The sequence below is a fragment of the Elephas maximus genome, chromosome 13 (genome assembly GCF_024166365.1).
Source record: "Elephas maximus indicus isolate mEleMax1 chromosome 13, mEleMax1 primary haplotype, whole genome shotgun sequence".
NCBI lineage: Eukaryota > Metazoa > Chordata > Mammalia > Proboscidea > Elephantidae > Elephas > Elephas maximus.
Window position 1 is genome coordinate 61814885 of NC_064831.1, and position 26018 is coordinate 61840902.

General features: G+C 42.3%; 1 protein-coding gene across 4 annotated transcripts in view; it reads left to right on the top strand.

Moving 5' to 3' along the window:
- Nucleotides 1–26018, top strand: part of THSD4 (thrombospondin type 1 domain containing 4) — a 740188-nt gene that overhangs the window by 442458 nt on the left and 271712 nt on the right. The gene's annotated exons all lie outside the window — the stretch shown is intronic.

A 26018-nucleotide genomic window follows, 5' to 3' on the forward strand; every position in this document is an offset into this window, starting at 1 on the left:
TCTGGCTTCTCTGAAGGCTGAGCTTTGTTGTATTCCCAGTGGCAAAGAAGTCAAGGGGTGTGGCTGGGCAAGCTGAACAAATGGTAAATCCTACGCCCAGTGCCTTCTTTGCTTAAGCCTGGAGGTTCCAACTATGTTTATATAGTAAACCAAAACCAAACCTGTTGCCATCGAGTCGATTCCGACTCATAGTGATCTTATAGGACAATGTAGTGTGCCCCAAAGGTTTCCAGTGCCTGGTGGATTCGAGCTGCGGACTTTTTGGTTAGCAGCTGTAGCTCTTAACCACTACACCACCAAGGCCTATAGGTCTAGGAGCAACTGCCAGTGTCTTTAGTTTCGAGGGTTAATGTAAATCGGTGAAATATGAGACCCCCCAGTTCAGCTCACAAGGGTTTGTCAAAACTTCTGGCAAATTACTCTTGATTTTGCTCACAGTCCAGTTTTATTAGTAGTACTGGCTGACTCCCACTGAGATTTATGTTGCTGTGTTACAAAGGTTGAACCATTCCAGTCAGGCGGTGTTTATCTGTGACCCCTGCATTTACAATAACTATTAAGGACGACAGTATAACATATATAATGGACATAGTCCAGATATTATTTCTCAGTGCTTCTGAAATAATTATTTCTCTCCAAGGGCAAAAGACCAGTGAAACGAGGGCTTAAGGAGAGGCAGCAACAAAGACCACGAGGTTTTTAAGTTTAAGCTAATATTTAACGTAGGATAAGGACTACTGGTAAATATTGATTTATCTTCCCTCCTATTCCCCTCGGGGCTAAATCTTGCAGCTCAGAACATTAAACAATTGTTTATTATTCCATCAGTATTATAAAAACAATACTGGAATTCTTTTCCTTCTTCGTTTTTCTTCTTCTTCTAAAGAAGGAAAAAGCATCCAGTGTCCCACCAGGACAAAGCAAGTGCATAATATGTGGCAATTGACACACCCATCAGGAATGGGCCTAGTTACAGCTCCATTCTGTATGGAGACCTGCTTCCTTGCCTGGTGTAGATACAGACTGTTAATTTCAACAATACTTGAAAGGATTCTTTTAAGTCGAGGCTTTAAAGGCAGCAACAGGGATTGGTAAGAAGTTATTGAACCCATAGTAGCAGTGCTGTCTGTTAAGAACTTTCTGTGATGATGGAAATATTCTTTATCTGCCCCGTGTATAGGGTCGCTGTGAGTTGGGATCGAATCGATGGCAACGGGTTTTGGGTTTTTTTTTAACAGTTGGAGCCACGGGTCACATGTGGCTGTTAAGCACTTGAAATATGGCTAGTGTGAATGAGGAACTGGATTTTAAATTTTATTTCATTTTAAATAATTTCAATTTAAATAGCCACATATGGCTTGTGGCTACCGTATTGGACAGCACAGATTTATAGTTTCCTAAGAGCTTAGTAATATACATATACCCATACATGTTCTACAGAAGTACAACTAAAGTACAAGAATGGCTCTCATGTTACTTTGAACCCCTCTTCATCTGGGAAGTGGCAAGTCCTGGGACTCTCTTGTTACTGATGTTAGTTGTCACGGAGTCAGCTCCAGCGCATGACGACCTTATGTATAGCAGAACGAAACGTTACTCGATCCCGTGCCGTCTTCATGATTGTTAGTATGTTTGAGTTCATTGTTGAAGGTATTGTGTCCGTCCACCTCACTCAGGGTTTTTCTCTGACCTCTGCTTTACCAGACATGATGTCCTTTTCTTGCAATTGCTCTTTCTTTACGGCATGTTCAGAGTAACCAAGCTGAAGCCTCACCATCCTTGCTAATAAGGAGCATTCTGGTTGTATTTCTTCTAAGACTGATTTGTTTGTTCTTCTGGCAATTGACAGTATATTCAGTATTCTTTGCCAACGCCACAATTCAAGTACTCCAATTTCTTCTGTCTTTTTTATTGTCCAGCTTTTACATGTATATGAGTCAATTGAAAAGACCATGGCTTGAGTCAGGCGCACCTTAGTCATCAAAGTGACATGTTTTTAACACTTTAAAAAGGTCTTTTGAGGCACATTTGCCCAATGCAATACGTTGTGTGATTTCTTGACTGCTCCTTCCATGGACATTGATTATTGATCCAAGTAGAGTGAAATTGTTAACAACTTCAATACTTTCTTCATTTATCATGCTGTTGCTTACAAATTCAGTTGTGAGGATTTTTCATTTCTTTACATTCAGGCATAATCCATACTGAAGGCTGTAGTCTCTGACCTTCATCAGTATGTGCTTCAAGTGATCTTCATCTTTGGCAAGCAAGGTTGTGTCATCTGCATATGGCACGGTGTTAATGAGTCTTCCTACAACCCTGATACCGTGTTCTTCTTCATATAGTCTGACTTTTCAGATTATTTGTTCAGCATTGAATTATGTCCCCCCAAAATGTGTATCCCCTTGGTTAGGCCATGATTCCCAGTATCCTGTGGTTGTCATCCACTATGTGATTGTAATTTTATGTTAAAGAGGGTTAGGTTAGGATTGTAACACCAGGCTTACCCAGGTCCCATTCCTGATCTAATATAAAGGGAGTTTCCCTGGGGTGCGGCCTGTATCACCTTTTATCTCTCAAGAGATAAAAGGAATGGGAAGCAAGCAGAGTTGGGGACCTCACACCACCAAGAAAGCAGAGTGTGTCCTTTAGACCTGGGGTCCCTGCACCTGAGAAGCTCCTCAACCAGGGGAAGATTGAGGATAAGGACCTTCCTCAAGAGCCGACAGAAAGAGAAAGCCTTCCCCTGGAGCTGACTCCCTGAATTTGGACTTTTGGCCTACTTTACTGTGAGGAAATAAACTTCTCTTTGTTAAAACTATCCACTTGTGGTATTTCTGTTATAGCAGCACTAGATGGCTAAAACAAGACACAGATTGAATAAGTAGGGCGAAAGAATACAATCCTGTTGCATACCTTCTCCAGTTTTGAACCACACAGTATCCCCTTGTTCTGTTTGAATGACTGCCTCTTGGTCTATGTACAGGTTCTGCCTGAGCACAATTGAGTGTCCTGGAACTCCCATTCTTCCTAATGTTATCCAAAATTCATTATGATCCACATAGTCAGATGCCTTTGTGTAGTCAGTAAAACACAGGTAAACATCTTTCTGATATTGTCTGCTTTCAGCCAAGATCCATCTGACATTAGCAATGATATCCCTTGTTCCACGTCCTCTTCTGAATTAGTCTTGAACTTCTGGTCCCTGCAGCTCTTCTGTATTCTACCTTGTTTTTTTGTTTTTTAATAACAGTTTTATTGAGGTATAATTCATAGACTATACAATTCACATATTTAAAGTATATAAATCATTGGTTTTTAATATATTCGCCAGGTTGTGCAACCATCCCCACCATTAATTTTAGAACATTTTCATCATCCCAGACAGAAAACCCATACCATTCACTTCCTAAAAAAAAAATTCTCCCTAATCCCCACTCCTGGCCCCAGGCATCTACTGATCTACTCCTTGTCTCTATAGGTATGCCTATTCTGGGTATTTCATATAAATGGAATCATACAATATATGGTCCTTTGTGACTGGCTTCTTTTATCTAACATAATGTTGTAGCATGTACCAGCATTTCATTCCTTTTTATGCCCAATAATATTCCATTGTGTGTATAGACTACATTTATCCATTCATCAGTTGTGGACGTTTGGGTTGTGTCTGCATTTTGGCTACTATAAATAATCCTTCTATGAACATTTGTGTTCGAGTTTTTGTGTGAATATGTGTTTTCAGTTCTCTTGGGTATATGCCTAGCAGTGGAATTGCTGCTGGGCCATCTGGGATTTCTATGTTTAACTGTTTGAAGAGCCACCAAACGGTTTTTTCACAGCAGCTGCACTACTTACACTATTTACATTCCCACCAGCAAGTTATGAGCATTTCTCCACATCCTCGCCAACACTTGTTATCATCTGACTTTTTCATTCTAGCCATCCCGGTGGGTGTGAAGTAGGGTCTCATTGGACTTTTGATTTCCATTTCTCTGATGGTTGGTTGCTTTTTGCCTCTTGTCCATTCACACCGTGTTGGAGACCTACTTTGCAAGCACTTTTGCAAGAAAAGATCAGTTCCATTTTAGCTGTTTCTTCAGGAATTACCCCTCACTGTGCAGAAGTGAAAAGGTGGCTCAGTGGTTAAGCACTCGGCTGCTAACCAAAAAGTTGGGGGTTTGAACCCATCAGCTGTTCCGAGGGAGAAAGATGTGGCAGTCTGCTTCTGTAAAAATTACAGCCTTGGAAACCTTACGGGGCAGTTCTATCCTGTCCTATAGGGTCGCTATGAGTAAGAATAGACTCAACAGCAATAGGTTTGGTTTAGTTTATTCATAATAGCCCCAAACTGGAAACAACCCAGATGACATTAGTCCATCAATAGGTAAGTAGATAAATTGTGGCATATTCATTCAATGAATATGCTCAGCAACAAAAAGGAACAAGCTGCCGATACACAACATCATGAATGAATCTCAATAATATTATGTGGAGCAAAAGAAGCCAGATACGAAAGAGTTTATCTGTAGGATTCCATTTAGGTGATCTAGGACAGATGGAAGTAAGCTATAGAGATAGAAATCAGAATGTGCATGCCTCAGTTTGGGGCAATTGACTAGAAGGGGCCAGGAGGGAACTTTTTGGGTGATGGAAACATTCTGTATTTTTATTGGGATAGTGGATACTTGAGTGTAAATATTTGTCCAAGCTTAATGAACTTTACATTTAAAAGTTGTGCATTTTGTTCTACTTAAGTTACACCTTTACAAAAGAAGAAACTTGGGCTCAGAGAAGTGAAGAGTCTTGCTTAATGTTTGGCAGCAAGTAAATGGCAGAGCCAGTACTTGAACTCAGGCCAACTGATGTCAAAGCAAAGGTTCCTTTGGCTGCATCACACTCTCTCAGTGTAGAAGGAAGGCGAGGAAGAACCAGACACAGAAGCAAGAGAGCAAAAGGGAGGCAGGTACATGGGCAAGGAAGGGCGGTGGTCACAGAGGTCATGTTTGTGTCCTAGGCTGAGGCTCTTAATGGCACCTATGATGGAAGGAGCCAGTTCCACTGTGGCCACATGCAGGAGTAATTAGGAGGGCTTGACAGATGCTGGAGTAGAGATAAGGATCACCATCTCACTAGTGGAACCTGCCAGTAGAGGAGGCATTAAGGTTATTCTCTTGTTGATATCGATGTCGGGTAGTAAATAATAAATCTGTTTCTTTTTTAAGACCTTTTAAAAACTCTTCTTAGGGCATAATCAGTACATAGTCATTGCAAACCTTACAAAATATAAATAAACAAAAGCAAAATTAAAAGCCTTCAGTGGTCCTATTATCCGATGATAATCTCTGATATTTTTATTGTCTGCCAGTAAATAAAAATGCTTAATCTTAACAAAAATGGGATCATACTACATATGATGTTTTTTTTTTTTTTGTAACATGGTTTATAATGTGCTTTTTAAACCACATATCATGAACATTTCTCTCTTGTTAGTGACTATAAATAGATGATATAGTTTCTATTGAGTACATAATATTCCGCGGATGGCCATACCCAAATTTGTATCACCTGACTGCTGCTGTTATATATTTACGCTGTTACCAGGTTTTTTTGCTATTACCTACTACCATTTGCAAGAGAACATATTGTATATACATTTTTGCTCACTTGTCCAGTTATTTCCTCAGGAAAAGGCTCCTAGAAGTAGAAATTCTGTGTCAAAAGGTTTGAACTTTTTTTTTTTTTTGTATTTTAGATGAAGGTTTACAGAACAAATAGCCTCTCTTTAAACAGTTAGTACACATACTGTTTTATGGCATTGGTTAACAACCCCACAACATGGCAACACTCTCCCTTCTCTACCCTGGGTTCCCTAGTACCAGCTTTCCTGTCCCCTCCTGCCTTCTAGTCCTTGCCCTGGGGCTGGTGATGCCCCTTTAGTCTCATTTTGTTTTATGGGCCTGTCTAATCTTTGGGTGAAGGGTGAACCTCAAGAGTGACTTCATTCGTGACCTAAAAGGGTGTCATACTCTTGGGGTTTCTCCAATCTCTGTCGGGCCAGTAAGTCTGGTCTTTTTTTGTGAGTTAGAATTTTGTTCTACATTTTTCTCCAGCTCTGTCTGGGACCCTCTCTGATCCCTGTCAGAACAGTCAGTGGTGATAGCCAGGCACCTTTTAGTTTTACTGGACTTGGTTTGGTGGAGGCCATGGTAGTTGTGGTCCGTTAGTCCTTTGGACTAATCTGTCGCTTGTATCTTTAGTTTTCTTCATTTCAGTTTGGACATTTTTAAGGCATTGGATGTGTATTGCCAAGTTTTCTTTTCAAAATAGTTTTTACCAATTTACATTCTCACCAGCAGTGAATGAAGGTGTTATCCTGTGTCACCTTAACACGTGGACTGTAACTTTGGTCCCCACATTAGGTACTACCTCTTTTATAGAAGCGTAATCTCTTGGAGTAAGAGATGTTTAAATTCCATGGAGTTATTTTGTGAAGCTGGAAGCAGAAGTGAACCAATGCTTTCGTTTCAGGGCTGGCAGTATCATTGTCTGTATAGCTGTGTGACTGTAGGCAAGTTACTTACCTCCTGGGCTTCAGTGCCTCCACCTCTAAGATGAAACGATTGAAGAAGACCCAAACTCTCCATCGTCTTCAGCCCTGGCATTCAAATAAATCTTCAGCTATCTAAAACATCCCTCTCAAAGGCTAGGCTTGTAAATTGAGAGTGTCAGCCCTTTAAAATGCAGCTTGCGTAGGAAAGGAAAAAACCCAGCAGCTAGTTTGCGGCTGGATCAGAATTCTGTCTTCTTTGTGAAGTCATAAATTGTGTCTTGGCTCCTGTATTATTCCAGGTTGCCTCGGGCTTTACGGAAGTGGCTTTCTCAAGAACGATTCCCATTACTGGAAAGTGGGTGTTAATTTGTGCCTTGGCTATTTTTCAGGGCACACTCTGGCAAAATCCTGGTATCTTTTTCAGAGGATCAGCAGATGTAAGGACTTGGGGGTTGCTTGCAAGATGACACACACTCTACATTAATTACCCAACAGTCAGAGACCCAGGCTTTATAATGGAGCACTTGTCCTGGGCCTTAGAAGGGTTTTTAGACCAAGTGAAAACACTCTGGTCATCATACCACAGGAAACAGGATGTCAAAAGCTTAGCAATTGGTTAGTACTCCTTAATAAAATATCTGTGATCCACTAAAATGGGATCCAGGTGGTTTCCCGGAAGAGGAGATGAAGCTAAAGAAAATAATGAGTGAGTAAAATAGAGTAACGTATGTCTTTGGTTCTGTACAGTTTGCAGCCTATGTTGATATACCTTATTACACCACACAATATCCCTGGGATATCATCATCACCATTTTGCCCTAATTTACCCAGCAAGTAAACGCAAGAGCTGGAGTGTTGGTGGTGAGTGGCCCATTCGCATCTACAACAACCCCAGTGCTTAGCTTAAAGTCCTCTAAGTCTGTGTTGTCTTGGCAGATTTTTGCAGTCTCACACCTCCACCTTTTTTTTTTTTTTTTCCTTATCTCACTCTTCTATGGCAACAGAGCCCTGGTAGCACAGCGATTAAGAGCTCAGCTGCTAACCAAGAGATCGGCACTTCGAATCCACCAGTTGCTCCTTGGAAACCCGGTGGGGCAGTTCTACTCTGTCCTGTAGGGTTGCTATGAGTTGGAATTGACTTGAAGGCAACGAGTTGTTTTTTTTCTTCTATGACAATTGAAAAAATGACCCTTCTTTTCTTCTCTCTTACTCATTGAGTCCCTGCTAACAAACTAAAGCTATTCGACAGTTTTCATTATACATGCAGTCCCCAGTGTACGATGGGCTTCTGTTCCGACGATTCTGTCATAAGTTGGTTATAACATAAGCAGCTTATTTTTGGTTTTTAGTTTTCATTATTAGTGCTTTTTTTATCAGTATCTTTATAAAACTGATCTTTATTTGTCTTTGAGGGCTGGAAACATTACATTTAAACTTACAGATATATTTTTATACATGCATGTATATGCACATAAAAAATACACATCATAAAAAAATGGACCGCCATTAAGTGTGGTTCATCATAACTCACATACATCGTAAGTTGGGGACCACCTGTAATCCATTTAGTTTAGTATTTCCCAAACTTTAATCATTTGCAGATCACCTTTACAATTTATGTCATGTCCATGTACTACTAGTGCTATCATTCATATATTTATCTTTAAATAAACACAATTGTTTCATTTTTTCTTTTCCTAAGTGATACATATCTATAAAATCATCAGTTTGATGTACTAGTTATAGTTTTCTAATATACTTTAAAATAATAACATAGTTATCACTTTTTTTTAAGTGTTCATTTATACTAATATTTCTCACTTTTACCTCCTTTGGTATACACAGCGTACTCTGATAAATTAACTAAAATTAAATAAAGTTTTAAAATTCAGTTCCTCAGTTGAATTAGCCACATTTCAATTGTCCAGTAGCCATTATGGCTAGTAGTTACCATATTAGACAGCTCTATCTAGCGTTTCACAAGGGCACTCAAAACAGAGGATCATTTGGTTGCTTATATTAGTCCAAGCTAAACTAATATGTGGTAAGATTATCAAAAGAACTGAATTTAGCAAATACTCTCAAAAATGTTAGATAATAGTTTACTCCAGTGCCCATTGTCCAAGTGGGTAGCAAGGCAATATACAATCATTTGATGTTGAGAAACGAGCTGACTTCAGTATGTTCTAAACCTTCTGTGTCGTTCCCTTTGTCCCCACCACTCCCATTCCTCCCCCTCTCTCTCCCAGTCCATTTCTCTCCCATTTCTTCTTTCATGCGCCTTCTCTCCCCTACTCCACCTCTTTGTCTCCTAGCCTCACTGTCATTCTTGCCCTCAATCCTTTCTCTCCTTTCTTCCTCTGTTCATTTTACCTTCCCACCCACACTCCAAAAACCAAACCCATTGCTGTTGAGTTGATTCAGACTCATAGCAACCCTAGAGAACAGAGTAGAACTGCCCTATAGGGTTTCCAAGGCTGGGGTCTTTACAGAAGCAGCCTAGTATGTCTTTCTCCCGCGGAGTGGCTCATGGGTTTGAACTGTCGGCCTTTCAGTTAGAAGCCCAGTGCTTAACCATTGTGCCCCCAGGGCTCCTGGCCCGACCATAAAGCTTACTCATTCAAAATTTTAGAATATTTGGGTTTTATTTTGTAAATTATTCATCAGCTATAATAATTTCATTCCAAAGTGCAGTCTCACATTTAACACGAATAAAGGATACCTCCTAGCAGAGTTCTATATAGAGGTGTATTCAGCTGCACACCGGACATCTTTAATTGGAAGTCCCACGGGTGTCTCGATGTCATTGTGCCTCAAGTGGAGCTGTTTCCCGCTCAAACCCTTGCCTGCCCTCATTGATGTAACCATACCAAACTACATGCTTTTTCCTACTTCTCGTCCAAGGCCTCCTTTAAAAGAAAGTGGGAATTTTTTTTTTTTAAAATGATTTCAGAGTCTTTATTATGACCAATACAAGTTAACTGGCAAAGAAAGGGGAAAAGAATGGGTATGCCAAGTAGGCATATAATATTTTGGCGGGACTGTTGGCAATTTTGACAAGAGAAAAAAAACATTAAATTTTTAGCCTTTAAAAAAGAAATTGGATAAGCACCCTTACCCCATCCCTAACCAGGCTAAGGATTATGCAAAGCTCAGAAGTGCTTGTTGTGTGCATGATGCTTTTATATTTTGTTGTGAGCATCCAAACGTCTTACTTTAATTCAGGGTGCAGCAAGAACAAATGTGCAAAACAGAAAAACGCATTTGGAAACTACAAGTGATTTGCCTTGGAGGGCGAGGTGTGTGTGTCCAGGGAGAGGATCAGGTTGAGGGGGGCAGAGACAGAGCCTCCTTCTCTTTATCTTCTCTTCTACCTTGTTCCTTCTTTTACTTCTCTCCTAGTGTTTCTCCCTTCCTTGTTCCCTTCATTGAGGCTGTCAGGTCAATTCCGACTCATAGTGACTCTATAGGACAGAGTAGAACTGTCATGTAGGGTGTCCAAGGAGCAGGTGGTGGATTCAAACGGCTGACCTTTTGTTTAGCAGCCAAGCTCTTAACCACTGTGCCACCAGGGCTCCTCGTGGAGGCTAGGACCTAGAAACAAAAAGATGATTAAAGTACCACTTCTACCCCCAAAGCTCAAAGTCTGGTGGGGGAGGTGGGTGGATTTACAGTGACATTCGTGGCACACTCAAGTTCATGCCCTTGCTCTTAAACCACCCCTGAAAGCCCTGACCTTCTTCACTTCTCCACACTTCTGAATTCCTAGGCATCTGTTCTCAATTTGAATATTTAGCCGTCTGTAATTCTAAACGCCACCACCCGTCTGTCAGTTTGTCATACTGTGGTGCCTTACATGTTGCTGTGATGCTGGAAGTTATGCCATTGCTATTTCAAAGACCAGTAGGGTCACCCATGGTAGACAGGTTTTAGCAGAGCTTACGGACTAAGACAGACTAGGAAGAGAGACCAAAGAAAACTTATGGTTCACAGTAGAACATTGTCCGACTCGCTCACCTTGGACACATCTTCAGGAGGGATTAATTGCTATAGGAAGACATCAGATTTGGAGGAAAAAAAAGGGCCAGTGAGGACATGGGAGACCTTCAGTGAGGTGCATTTGCACAATAACTGTAACAATGGACTTGAACATGCTGGTAGTTGAGAAGATGATGCAGGGGCAACATCTCATTCTGTTGTCCACGGGATGGCAGCTAACAACAATTCCAAACTGTGTTCTATTGTGTGTGATTTATGTGTGTTCATTTTGTCTTCCTACATGGATTGTCTATGAGGGCCAAGAACACTTTTCTTTCTGACCTTTTGTTCCACCAGGTTGTTGGAAACAAGAGATTTTCTGAACTTTCTTGAATTCCTGCTATATAGGCCATACTTATCATGACACTGACAATCTGTACCTAGATAAAATAAGGGTGATTTCAGGAGGCATGACACCCTTGCAAGGTGTATAGGTTTGTCTGCTACATGGGTATTTTTATAACACTCAGCAGTGATATTTGTTTTTAATCAGAAACGGAGAACTTTTTTTTTAATGTTTGATTTATTTTTTCTTTTTTAAATTGAACTTTAAATGAAGGTTTACAGGACAAACTTGTTTCTCATCAAATAGTTAGTACACACATTGTTCTATGACATTGGTTAACAACCCCACAACATGTCAACACTCTCGCTTCTCAACCCTGGGTCCCCTATTACCAGCTTTCCTCTTCCTTCCTACCTTCCAGTCTCTGCCTCAGGGCTGGTGTGCCCCTTTAGTCTTGTTTTGTTCCATGGGCCTGTTTAGTCTTTGGCTGAAGGGTGAACCTCAGGAGTGGCCTCGTTATTGAGCTGAAAGGGTGTCCAGGGGCCATACTCTCAGGGTTTCTCCAGTCTCTGTCAGGCCAAGGAAGTCTGGTCTTTCTTTTTGAGTTAGAATTTGTTCTACATTTCTCTCCAGCTCTGTCTGGGACCCTCTATTGTGATCCCTGTCAGAGCAGTCAGTGGTGGTAGCTGGGCACCATCTAGTTGTACTGGACTCAGTCTGGTGGAAGCCGTGGTAGATGTGGTCCATTAGTCTGTTGGATTAATCTTTCCCTTGTGTCTTTAGTTTTCTTCATTCTTCCTTGTTCCCGAAGGGGTGAGACCAGCAGAGTATCCTAGATGGCTGCTCGCAGGGAAAGCGTGAACTTTTGACAATGCTTCTCTGCAGGCCTATGGAAGAAGGTCCCAAACCTCTGTCTGTAGCATTGGCTACCTTTATTGACCAGGCTAAAAGCTGGATTTGCCTAAAAGTGCGATGCTACTTCTCTTCAAAAAAATCTACCCCCCCCACCGCCGCCCCCGCCGAGTTTGGAAGTCTCCTAGGGGGCCCCAGAGGGATGAACGTGCTGCATAGACGTATGTATGATTCATCTCTTGGCTTTGGATGTTGAGGAGTAGAACCGACCAGCCCCCCTTCTCATGATTTTAATTATCCAGAGACTTCAGTTGGGCAAGTAAAGAAGAAGTGGATCTGAGTGCTCTCAGAAGTACAGGATGCTCTGGGGAATGTAGCTATTGTTTGATTGCACAAAACAGACTCTTCTTAGAAGGACTAAGTTGAATGCTTCCCTTATGCCTTGCAGTGAAAAGTGTTACCTTTTTTCCATTCTAAATGCACTCAATTAGGCTGTGGAAAATTCATTCCTCTTGTTAATTTATACAAGAAGTTATGATTGCTTGGAATCTTTTCATCTGTCAGTTTTAAATACTTAAATATGGGATTGATTATTCTCAGGAAGGTGATGCAGTGATTTGTTCTCTTTCTAGGACAAAGGGAGGCATTTGGCCAAAATTTAAAGTCCCTACCTGGGTGGGTGATGGAGACATCCCTTTGGCTAAGCTCTGCACTACCCCACTCCTTGGAAAGAGAATCCAAGTTTAAGTAATTTAAACCTTAACTAAAGCTTAAGGTTTATGCTGTCCTTTTGTTGAGTGCTTGGTATCTGCCAAGCAGTGTGTTCGGTGCGATAGACACAATCTCATTAAACCTCACCACAACCATGATGATGGGACTTCCTCTACCCCTATTTTTTAGTTTGAGGAGTTTGAGTCTCAGAGAGACTAAATAACTTGCCAAAGGTCACACAGCCAGTAAGTGGCAGAGCTCGGATTCAAACCCAGATTTGTCCAGTACCAGAGCTTTGTCTTCTTTGGTTGCCATTGTTCTGTGTTTATTTGTCAAATTTTTATTGACAGTTACTGCAGGCTGGAAATTCCACAGTGAACAATAAAGGCAAGATCCTTGATCTTATCAAGGTTACTTATATCCTATAAAGGAAAAGCAGAAAAGCAGTAAGCTTAAAAAAAAAATTGATAATTTCAGATGTTGGTAATGCTATAAAAATAACACAGTAGAATAAAGTGATAGTGAGTGTGGAGCTGTTTTATGTTGTGGTGTCCTGAAAGTTGTTATGGTTGAATTGTATTGAAGTCCCAAAAAAAATATGTATTGAAATCTTGGCCCCTATACCTGTGGATGTAACAAAATGTAATCTAATCACCTTCCGTAATGCAATCTAATATAATCCATCAAGCAGTTGAGGTCTTACAAGTGTAGGGTGAATCTTAACCTCATCAATTCTGAGTTATATAAAGAGCAGCATGAACACAGAGGCAGGGAGCACATACTGGGGAAGACAAATGCCGCATGAGAATCGTCTACAAGCCGAGGAGCCAAGGAATTCTGGGGCTACGAGCAAGGAAGGGCTGAGAACTGTGAGAAAATAAATTTCTGTTTTTTAAAGCCACCCACTTGTGGCATTTCTGTTAAGGTGGCAATAGGACACTAAGACAGAAGGCTTTTCTGAGGAGGTGACTTTGAACTCAGACCTGAATGATATGAAGGATCCAGGATCCAGGTGTTACGGGCAGACGAAACAGAAGTGCAAAGACCCTGGGGTAAGAGCAAGTGCTGTGTGTTTCAGGAACAGCAGGCAGGCCAGTTTTGCAGTGTGGTCATTGGGATGATACAGTGTGAAGTCAGGCATGTGGGCAGGGTTTGGGTTTTGTTCCAAGTGTCATGGAACATCACAGAAGGTTCTAAGCAAAAGAGTCATGGGATGATCTGAATTAACTTTTTGAAAGACTGCTCAGTTTCTGAATAAAGTGTACAGAGGCAAGACAGGAAGGGGACAGGGAATAGACCATGAACTTGAGAAAGGCAGGAGGTTTCTTAAGAAGGAGGGTTGTTGTTGTTGTAGTTAGGTGCCACCAAGTCGGTTCTGACCCATAGCAACCCTATGCACAACAGAACAAATCACTGCCTGGTCCTGTGCCATCCTATGCTTGAGCTCATTGTTGCAGCCACTGTGTCAATCCACCTTGTTGAGGGTCTTCTTCTTTTCCGCTGACCCTGTACTCTGCCAAGCATGATGTCCTTCTCCAGGGACTGATCCCTCCTGACAACACGTCCAAAGTGTGTAAGATGCAGTCTCGCCATCCTTGCCTCTAAGGAGCATTCTGGTCGCACTTCTTCCAAGACAGATTTGTTCATTCTTTTGGCAGTCCATGGTATATTCAATATTCTTCGCCAACACCACAATTCAGAGGCATCAACTCTTCTTCGGTCTTCCTTATTCATTGTCCAGCTTTCGCATGCACATGATGCGATTGAAAATACCATGGCTTGGGTCAGGCGCACCTTAGTCTTCAGGGTGACATCTTTGCTTTTCAACACTTTGAAGAGGTCCTTTGCGGCAGATTTGCCCAATGCAATGCGTCTTTTGATTTCTTGACTGCTGCTTCCATGGCTGTTGATTGTGGATTCAAGTAAAATGAAATACTTGACAACTTCGATCTTTTCTCCGTTTATCATGATGTTGCTCATTGGTCCAGTTGTGAGGATTTTTGTTTTCTTTATGTCAAGGTGCAATCCATACTGAAGGCTGTGGTCTTTGATCTTCATTAGTAAGTGCTTCAAGTCCTCTTCACTTTCAGCAACCAAGGTTGTGTCACCTGCATAACTCAGGTTGTTAATGAGTCTTCCTCCAATCCTGATGCCCCGTTCTTCTTCATATAGTCCAGCTTCTCGGATTATGTGTTCAGCATACAGATTAAGTAGGTATGGTGAAAGAATACAACCCTGATGCACACCTTTCCTGACTTTAAACCAATCAGTATTCCCTTGTTCTGTCCGAACAACTGCCTCTTGATCTATGTAAAGGTTCCTCATGAGCACAATTAAGTGTTCTGGAATTCCCACTCTTCGCAGTGTTATCCATAGTTTGTTATGATCCACACAGTTGAATGCCTTTGCATAGTCAAGAAGGAGGGTAGTGCTTTGGAAATAGCCATGGGGGAGGAAGGATTACGTGCCCCACCTCTAGGCACTGAGATACTCAAGATATGAGGAGGGCTCTTCAGGGACCAGCCAGGTCCAGTTAGTGGGCCAAAGGGAAGGGAACATTCAAAGAAGAGGATGAAACTATAGGCCAGTTTGCTGCAGCAGCTGCAATGGCAAATCATAGTAATAATAGCTATTGTAACTATTCTAAGCACCCTTTGCTGTCAAGTCATTTCTGGCTCATAGTGACCCTATAGGACCGAGCAGAACTGTGCCATGAGGTACCCAAGGCTATAATCTTTGCAGAAGCAGACTGCTGCATCTTTCTCCCTCAGAGCACCTGGTGGATTTGAGCTGCCGACCTTTCAGATTAGCAGCTGAATGTTTAACCACTGCACCACCGGGCTCCTTTCCTAAACCATGTTGTTGTTGTAGGTGCCATCCAGTTAGTTCTGATTCGTAGCAACCCTATGTACCACAGAACGAAACGCTGCTGGGTCCTGCGCCATCCTCACAGCCGTTGTTATGCTTGAGTCCATTGTTGCAGCCACTGTGTCAATCCATCTCATTGAGACTCTTCCTTTTCTTCACGAATGACCCTCTACTTTACCAAGAATGATGTCCTTCTCCAAGGACTAATCCCTCCTGACATGTCCAAAGTATGTGAGATACAGTCTCGCTGTCCTTGCTTCTAAAGAACATTCTGGTGGTACTTCTTCCAAGACAGATTTGTTCGTTCTTTTGGCAGTCCATGGTATATTCAGTATTCTTCTCCAGCACCACAATTCAAAGGCCTCAATTCCTCGTTCTTCCTTATTCATCGTCAAGCTTTCACATGCATAGGAGGCAATTGAAAACACCATGGCTTCAGTCAGGTGCACGTTAGTCTTCAAGGTGACATCTATACTTTTCAAAACTTGAAAGAGGTCTTTTGTAGCGTATTTGCCCAATGCAATGCATCTTTTGATTTCTTGACTGTTGCTTCAATGGGTGTTGATTGTGGATCCAAGTAAAATGAAATCCTTGACAACTTCAGTCTTTTCCCCGTTTATCATGGTATTGCATATTGGTCCAGTTTGTGAGGATTTTTGTTGTCTTTATGTTGAGGTGTAGCCCATACGGAAGGCTGTGATCTCTGATCTTCATCAGTAAATGCTTCAAGTCCTTGTCACTTTGAGCGAGCGAGGTTGTGCATCAGCATAATGCAGGTTGTTATTGAGCCTTCCTCCGATCCTGATGCCCTATTCTTCTTCATATAGTCTAGCTTATAAACCATTATGAGCCCCATTTTTCATAGGAAGCTGAGGCACAGAGTTCAGAAACTTGCAGCTTTGAAGTGCTGTAGTGGGGTGACAGATTGTTAATTTCAGAAGTCAGAGTGGGAAGGTTTGGCAGGTTGTCAGCAGGGTTGGAGAGAAACCTCACTAAGGGAGGGGTGGGCTGGTCTGGAGATGAGATCCGGATGACAAAGGTGAGATGTGGGAGGTAAACAAGCTTGTTACATGATGCCATTCACCCTGACAGGCGCTGCAAGAAGGTTCCTGTTCAGCTCAGACTGGAAGCATGGAGCCCCTGAGCCCTGTTCTTTCCTGTGGCTTCCCATGTTCTGGGGTGGAGCTATGCAGTGAGCCAGGCCTCCTCCCTCGGATTGCTTTCTTAGACAGCTTGTGAAGGAAGAGCATTTTCATCCAAACAAGGCAGTGCCGTGATCTCTTGTATCCAACCACTACTAGGTTGGAAGAATGGTTGTATTTTTATACTTCTGGGATGCTTTAACATAAGTCTCATTTGGAGAAAATAATATTACTAGATAACATTTATTAAGCACTTACTACTATCTGCCATAAAGTCCCTAGGAGGTACAAATGGTTTGCACTCAACTGCTAACCTAAATGTTGGTGGTTCAAACCCACTCAGCAGTACTGCCGAGGAAAAGGCCGACAATCTGCTTCCACTAAGATGACAGCCAAGAAGACCCTATGGAGCAGTTCTGCTCCCTAACATATGAGTCAGACGTGGTGGCAACTAACAACAACTATATACCATGCACTATGCTGAGCACTTGGCATGTTATTCCTACACACAAAAAGCCTACGATATAGGTACTATTCTTGTTTCCATTTTTCTGATGGAATAACTAAGCCTCACTAACTAACTAACCCACTGCCATTGAGTTGATTCTGACTCATAGTGACCCTGTAGAACAGAGTAGAACTGCCCCATGGGGTTTCCAAGGAGCAGCTGGTGAATTCTAACTGCCAAACTTTCAGTTAGCAGCCAAAAGCTTAACCACTTAAATCTCACGGTGGTGAGGTTTTTGAATAATTTTTGGTAAGCTTTTTTCCCCCATGATTTTAAAAGAAAAGAAATGTGCAGAGTATTTTTTAAAGAAGTATTTTAAATAAGTGAGAAAAGATTCTGTAACGACCATTTGATCATATTTAATTGGCCTCATTTCATCATTTAAAAAAAAATATTTTCTTTAACATTCACCTCTAAAAACATGGGTGGATTATCTTGGTCTTCTTAGGTTCTATGATCTTGGCAATGTCACTTTTTAATCAAATGCCTGCGTTTCTCCAGCTTGAAAATACCCAGACTTCCCAGACAACTGCACCGCTATGGAAGGTGGGTGAATTTCTCTGCCAAATGACCATGAGTAGGGAGATGGCCTCTTAAGTTGAACTCGTTCCTTCATTTTAAAAGTATTCTGAAAGAATTCAGTAGCCCATAATCCATTTTGTTTTCTTTTGACTCACCTGGTGGATCAGATTCTGCTGTCGTTAAACATTCTTTTGAGCTCCTTAGAGAAAAATGTCATATTAGTAATAGACATTTGTTCACTTATTTTATGAAAGGGTATTGACTGAGCACTTACTGTGTACCAGACCCTAGACATCAAAAATGAATAAGATGGGATCCTTGTTCTCAAGGGCTCATTGTTTGAAGGAATGATTACAAAAATTGTGAAGGGTCAAAATTGTAAGGGTCACCTGTTTGGTAAGCCAGTCTGTGTCCCTTTGTGTAACAAATTCTTTGAAAATTAGGGGCCTGGTGTCTTGAACACATTCGCATCACCCTCATATCTTCATCATTGGTATACTGTTACAATAATGCACTCCTACACCTGACATGGACTTGCAGATCATGCCACCTACTCTTTAAGATGGAATGGTGGGAATGTGGGGAAAGGACAAAATCATTGTTTAGGTAGCACAGAATTTTTGTTGATGGGGATGGAAAATTTAGCAAAGGGTATTGGTGATGATTGTACAACATGATTGTACATGTGAAACATGCTAAATTGGCAAATGTTGTGTTATTTATATTTTTACAACCACAAAAAGGTTTTTAAACTTTGATAGAAGAGAAAAGAAATGATAAAGGATGGAATGATGGAACCCAGAGAGACCACCGAGGTGGAGATGGCAGAACCAAGCCTTGAACCTCTAGTTCCTACTTCAGGGCACACACTTCTGTCTAAAGAAAAGTCCTATGTGTTAGATATACATTTTGTTTATGTCTTTAAACCTCTCTAAATGTATTGTTACTATTATTGTTGTTGTTATTGACAACCAATTTTTTTTTTAGATTAGCCAACATGTTATACTATAGGGCCTTGGTAGAAGCAAACTCAAAACTGTCCTCTGGGCTGCCTCTCCAGTCCAGGGCCTGCACAGGACACCCTTGGGAGACAGTTATCTGAACGTATGGGACTAGAGGTCCAGGGCGTATGGTCAGTGAGAGAATCATGCAACTGCAGGCTGAGTGCTTGGAAAAGTGGAAAATACTACTCATTGATGGGAAGAGATGTATTCAGAATTTCATGCTTAAATATGACCAGTCTGGGTGTAGTGGTTGTCACTTAGTATGTGCTCAGTCAACATTTGTTGACTCACTGAATGAATGTGAGAGCAAAGAAAACAGCAAACCCAGAATCTTCGTCTCCTTTTCATGCCTCCTGCAGTATGCAGGTTGAACACCTCTGCTTCTAAGTGAAACCAAAAGGTATCAGTGGCAGAGTTTATGGATTTCTATCTTTAAATGTTATTTAGGAGGCATTGGAGCCCTGGTGCTATTAGCTGCTAACTGAAAGGTTGGTGTTTCTAACCTACCTAGCCACTCCCTGGGAGAAAGACGTGGTGATCTGGTTCCACAAAGATACAGCCAAGAAAATCCTATGAAGTGGTTCCGTTCTGTCACATGGGGTCACTATGAGTCGAAAATGATTCAACAGCACTTAACAACAACAATAGGCTTTGAAGGGTAAATCAAAACCAATACAACCAAACCCGTTGTGGTCGAGTCGATTGTGACTCATAGCGAACATATAGGACAGAGTAGAACTGCCCGTAGGGTTTTCAAGGCTGTAAATCTTTACGGGCACAGACTGCTACATCTTTCTCCTGCAGAGCCGCTGGTGGGTTCAAACTACCCACCTTTCGATTAGCAGCCAGGTGCTTAACCACTGTGCTACCATCGTTCCTTGGGGAAAGTCAAGGAGGTGAAAAGTGAGGAATTAGTAATTTCCAAAGATGGAGACTTTGGAGTCAGCTAGGTAATGAGACTCCAGTCTAAACCTGGAAGAGGGGCAGCCAGGCCTTCTAAATGCCTTGATTGCACTATAGGGTCATGCATGGGCCCACAGTCACAATGAGGGCCCATCTTTGTTATCTGGCATGTCGTGGAAAGAGGGAGTCAAATCTTTGGGGTAAGTCAGCATTGGCTTATGTTGCCTCATGTTGGGAGATGAGTAAAAACATGTCCTAATGACTGTATTTGTCTCCTGGTGTTATTATTGTGTGCCATTGAGTTCATTCTGACTCGTAATGGCCCTGTAGGACAGTAGAACAGCCCCCATAGAGTTTCCTAGGCTATAACGTTTACAGGATTAGATTGCCAGGTCTTTTCTCTCCCAAAGCCACTGGTGGGTTCAAATTACTGACTTCGGTACGGAGCAGAGCACTTAACCATTGTGCCACCAGGGCTCCTTATTTGTTTCCTAGGGCTACTGTGATAAATCACCACAAACTTTGTGGCCTAGACAACAGAAATTTATTCTCTCATAATTCTGCAATCCAGAAGTCCAAAATCATGGTGCCGGCAGGGCCACACCCCTTCTGAAGGCTCTAGGGGAAAACCCCTTCTTGCCTCTCCCAGCTTCTGGTGGCCTCAGGCCTTCCTTGGCTTGGTGCTGCTTCACTCCAGTCTCTGCCTCTGTCTTGACAGGGCCTTCTCCTCGTCTCTCTGTCTCTCCTTTGTGTGTCTCTTATAAGGACATTTTTAGTTGGATTTAGGGCCACCAGATGATACAGAGTGATCTCATTTTGAGATCTTTAACTCCATCTGCAAAGATTCTTTTTCCAAATAAGGTCACATTCACAGATTCCGGAGATTAGGATGTGCACCTGTCTTTTAAGGGACTACCGTTCAACCCACTACGATGATATTAATGTCTTGGGAAGATACCTTGACAGTGGGGAGTAAGAAGGCACAGATGGGGTGAAGACACTAGGCTCACCGGTCTGCTCAGGCCTGAGTTAGATCTGAGGAAATGAGAAACTGGACCAGGTGGAGGCCATGGGCATAAAGAGGAGGAGCTGGGAACAGTTAATATTTGATGAAAGAATTTGCCAGGACTTGGTGACTAACTGGAGCCCTGGTGACACACTGGTTAAGACCTCGGCTGCTAACCAAAAAAAGGTCGGCAGTTCGAATCTGCCAGCTGCTCCTTGGATAACCTATGGGGCAGTTCTGCTGTTTCCTACAGGGTCACTATGAGTTGGAATTGACTCAACAGCAATGGGTTTGGTTTGGTTTCTGGTTGGTGACTAATTGGAGTGGTGAATAAGAGAAAAACAAAATTTTAATTTGGCAGGCAGGTGTGTTTCCCAAAACTATGTGGTGTAGAATCCTGGATCTTGGAATATCAATAGGTATTATGTGGAAAAAAATGAGTCTACAGACAAACACCATTTGGGAAACACTGGATTGAACAGGGTTGAACAGTTTTGTTTTCTACAGGCTTCTCTAAACCTTTAATATGCTGATGTATACTGTAGCTCTCTAAGGGGGTTTTCTGGTGGATAGCCTGTCCCAAACTTATATGACCACAGGCCTGTTTCACCTGGATTATCTCAAGGACAGATGTTCCATACGACATCTCTGGAAAACACTGCTGTAAGCCTCCCTGCCCTCTGAGATAGGGTTGAAGGAGGAAACAATATAAATGAGGGCCTAGAGAAAACAGTGGGAAAAAATTGCATCAGACAGTCTGTTAAGGGCCAGGTCTGGTTCCTGCGACCCCCGGCAGCAGCAAGGAGAGCCACAGTGACTGAGACCAGCACCTGGCAGTTGGAAGGAGCCCCTGCAGGCTTGTACAACCCCTCTTTGACTTTCACAGCCTGTGGACAGTCTTTGTGGTTGTTCTCTTCTTTGTCTGGTACCTTACTCTCTGCCTCAGACGCTCTCACTTTAGAGGAGGTATAGAAAGTAAGTTTCAACCCTAGAGCCAACCCTGATCGATGGAATGACCGATTCATGCTGCACTGAGAAGGATGCTAAGCTGTGTGCAGGCTGAGTGGGCAGGGTTCTGAAAATAATTAGCAGTGCCTGCCATGAGCACAACTGAGGCATTGACGGTTCAGTAGTAGAATTCTCGCCTGCCCCATGGGAGACGTGTTCTATTCCTGACCAATGCACCGCAGCTCAACAACCACCCATCTGCCATTGGAAGCTTATGTGTTGCTATGATGCTAAACAGGTTTCAGCAGACCTTCCAGATGAAGATAGAGCAGGAGGAAAGGCCTGGTAATCTACTTCTGAAAATCAGCCAATGAAAACTGTGTATCACAAAGGTCTGTTCCATAACCCATCACGGGAATGCTGCAGGACTGGGCAGCAGTTTGTTCCCTTGTGCATGGGGCTGCCATTAGTTAGGGGCAGACTTGGTGGTTGCTAATGACAAGAACAACAGCCATGAGCACAGAAAGAGGGCAGGGATGGACTAAGAGCCCTTCTTGATTTATATTACTCAGAGATCTGCCTTTTCCACCCACCCTTCCTCTTCTCTCCATGCCTCAAAAGGGGCCAGCAGAGAGCAGCAGCTACTCACCCTAGTTGCAGAAATCCTGGACTGTCCATCTTTAGCACTCCCTGCCTTATGTAGAAGAATGATTGGTACCAATGACAGAAATATAAACATCAATGTTGCAGTAAATAATAAAAATAGCTACCGTTTACTGAACGCTTACTCTCCATGAGGCTCCCTGCTAAGTTTTTTACATGTAATATGTCATTTAATTCTCACGACAGCCCCTAAGGGGTAAAAAAAAAAAATATTTTATTTATTTTTTTTATTTTTACACAAATAACACACACCTTCTGTGTTTGTTTGTCTGCTGCACCCCCACCCCCACCCCAGGCACACTCAGAAGTGCCACATGTTGCTGTAAAAAAAAAAAAAAGGAACTAGCATAGCACACTACGGCAATACCTGGGGGGCGGGGTGGGGCGGCACAGCCAGCAAACAAAACAGAAGGTGCGCATTATTTACATAAAGTATGGCAGTAAGGATCAGATCTCATAGAAGAGAAGCATGAGGCACATAGAAGTTAAGTCATTCTCCCAAGGATACCCAGCTAGTATGTAGTAGGACCAGGATTTGGTTTCGAGCAGTCTAATGTTAAAACTTATGCTCGTAACCACTGGACTATAGATTTGATTGTAGATGTTTGGGATTTTGAACCTTGGTAAGACTTGCAAATGAAATATGCAGACACAGCGGAGGATTGAAGGTCAGACGCAGGCACAGAGCCATGGGGGAAGATGGTGGTTGAAAAGGTGCCTGCGGATAAGTTTATTCGAGCCATGAGGTCGGGAGCCGATTCTACAGATTTATAATGCAGAAAGAGCCCCATGCAAAGATTTTATTTATTAGTGGGATATTTTCCCAAGTAATGAGTTAGAAATAACTGACTACTGTTACCCCAGTGTATGCAGAGAACATTCCAGCTGTGAGGAAACAGGACCCAGACACAAAAGCCTGTGTCCTAAATCATACTGAAAAGTCAGAATCAGTTGGGATTTTTGCAAAGCAGCAAAATTTCACTGGTCTCCTAACTGCAATAGAAACCCAAGGTCTTTGGTGAGCACCAGGAAGGAAATCCGATAGACTGTTGCCTTGCCTTAGCATCCTTAGCTCCAGGCTCACTATCCTCTCCATCCCCTGCTAGACTTGAAGCCCCTTGAGGGCAGGGCCTGGGTCTCATTCACGCAGCTTGTAGCACAGGACCACCTGGCACGCTGTAGATACCCAGGAAATAATGGCTGAATCAATTGAACCAAGGAAATAAAAACCAACCCTACTCAACTACGGTTCTGCTCCTGAATACATTATAAAGTTTTAAAGTGTTTTCTCTAACCTGTCTCTATTTCCTTGTAGGTGTCCACATGTCCCCTGTATTGAAAACAAAAAACAAAAAAAAATCATGGCCGTGGGATTGATTCCAATTCCTAGCAACCCTATAAGACGGAGTAGAACTGCCCCATAGGGTTTTCAAGGCGGTGATCTTTACAGAAGCAGAGTGCCACGTCTTCCTGCTGAGGAGCAGCTGGTGGGTTCAAACTGCCAACCTTTTGGTTAACAACTGAGTGCTTAACCACCGTGCCACCAGGGCTCTTTTCCCCTATACTAAAAAACAAATCTGTTGCTCTTGAGTCAATTCCAACTCATAGCGACCCCATGTGTTACAGAGTAGAATTGCGCCATAAAGTTTTCTTGGCTCTAATCTTTACAGGAGCAAATCAGCAGGACTTTTTCCTGCAGCATTGCTGGGTAGGTTCAAACCACCAACCCTTAGGTTAGCAGACAATTGCAAACCACTTGCAGCACCCAGAGACCTACCAGGGGCAAGGCCACAATCAATTGCTACTTACTTGTACAGAGTTTCATTTGGTTCTGATTCATTGCCAGCTTCAGGGACTGTCTAAAATCACAGTTTATGGACTTGACTTCCTGGTGGTTTCCAGAGAGAAATGAGCCTAGATTTCAGGGAATGCCAATTTCTTCAAACTTGCAGCCAGCTTTCAGGCTCCCTGCGAAGCTCCTTTTAAGCCTCTAAGTATTTCCTCTCTTAAATCACACATCACTGGCACAGGGAGAATATTTTCAAGAAACTTCTTTCTTGTTAGGAGACAGTCACTTAAAGGTCTACTGAGTCGAGAGAAATGCAGTCGTTCTTGGCAGTTGTTATTTTGCTTTTATTAGGTTTAGCTTAGCGGTTTTTTTTTTTAAGTTGTGTTTGTTTTTTGCTCCTAAAAGAAACCGTTTCTTCAGTGCTACATTTTGAAACATGATTTTGAATCTCTCTTGGCATGTTTATGGGTTGGATGAAAGACTATATATGTGAAAGGGATCTTAATATCTCCATTGTACAAATGTCGTGACTTTTATTTGACACATTTCAAATTAGGTGACACAAATCCCTGGAGCCAAGGATAGGTTAGTACATAGCAGCGGCACTCAGATTTTCTGCCAAATTTTGATTTGTATGTAAAATTTATTTTTGCTTCAACCTAGAGGAGATCCTGTTATAGGGTCTATCTTATGGCTTCTGTTGAACTGAGCCGGTCATGGCATGTGACCCAGAAGGAGGCACAGTTTACTGTGCCGCAAGGTGAGAGGCACAGTATCACATCAGGTTGGCACATGTGGAAAACGTCCGTGGGTTGAAATTTGCAGACACTTCATCTCACAAATAAAAAAGGCATGTGGTCAAGGTCAGGGAAGCAAACAAGTCTTCTCAAATGAAGACCACAAAGCAAATAATGTGGTACCTGTGGGAAGTTTCTGGAATTTTCCAAAGCTTGGCTTTTCATCATCAGTGTTCACCTTTGGTTGTGGTTGTTAGTTGCCATCAAGTCGGCTCTGACTCACTACAACCGTATGTAACAGAACAAAACACTGTCCAGTCCCGCACCGTCTTCACGATCGTTGTATGTTTGAGTCCATTGTTGTATCTGTTGTGCCAGTCCATCTCACTGAGGGTTTCTCTCATTTTTGCCGACCTTCTACTTTAAATGATGTGCTTTTCCAACAACTGGTCTTTTCTGGTAACGTGTCCAAAGTAAGTGAGCCGAAGTACCGCCATCCTTGCTTCTAAGGAGCATTCTGGTATATTTCGTCTAAGACTGATCTGTTCATTTTTCTGGCAGTCCACTGTATATTCAATATTTTAATCCTCTTCAAATGTACAGCCAAAAATTTGAGTATTTGGAAGTGTTCTATAGACACACACACACAAAAGTTGCAAACCACTGATCTGTTGCTAACAAAGCCAGTTAGGCTGTGATACACACATATATACACACACAATTCATGGCTCTTCTTCCCTATTCTTTATAATGTTCTTCAAATTTTGCTGCTTTTCTTAACTGGTGATATTCAGATTTTGTTGATTTGCACCCATATTTTAGTTTATAATATTTTGCCAGGTATGTTCTGGGTGTGAGCTTACGAAAATTACCTTGAGTAAAACTGAACGGTGCCTCAAACTCTCTTGCTCTCAGGCAAATACCCAGCTTTCCAAAGTGACAATTCCTGGAACCACACAAATTGAAAATTGGAGATGGCTAACTTGGAAATTTCTCCTCATTCCTCCACTCTGCCATTGCCAGGATTGGTGAGAAGGAGTAGAGGCCAGCGCTCTTCAGGACCTCCTTACTCTCTGAGAATCAAGTCCACCAAGGATATCAGGAGCTTCAATCAAGGCAACCCCACAGGTCACCCTCAACTCCATGGGAAACAGTGGTGTGGTGGGGAGTACATGGACTTGGACAGCACCCAGACCAGGAGTCCACCTCCTCTTACTTCTGTGACCTTGACAGTTATTTACTGCTATGAGCCTCAGCCTTCTCACCTGGGAAATGGAAATACAAATCTTTCCTCCATGGTTATTGCAATTAAATAAGATAATGTCTGTCAAGCACCTGGCACAGACCAGGCACTTGATAAGTGTCCATTTCCTTGCCTCTCTGCACCCCATAATGTAAGCAGCAGTCCCCCTACTGGGCTGCCGCCTCTGTTCCTGAAACTGAAATATCAGAGCATCCGCTGATGGGGATGATGAAAAATGCTTCTTG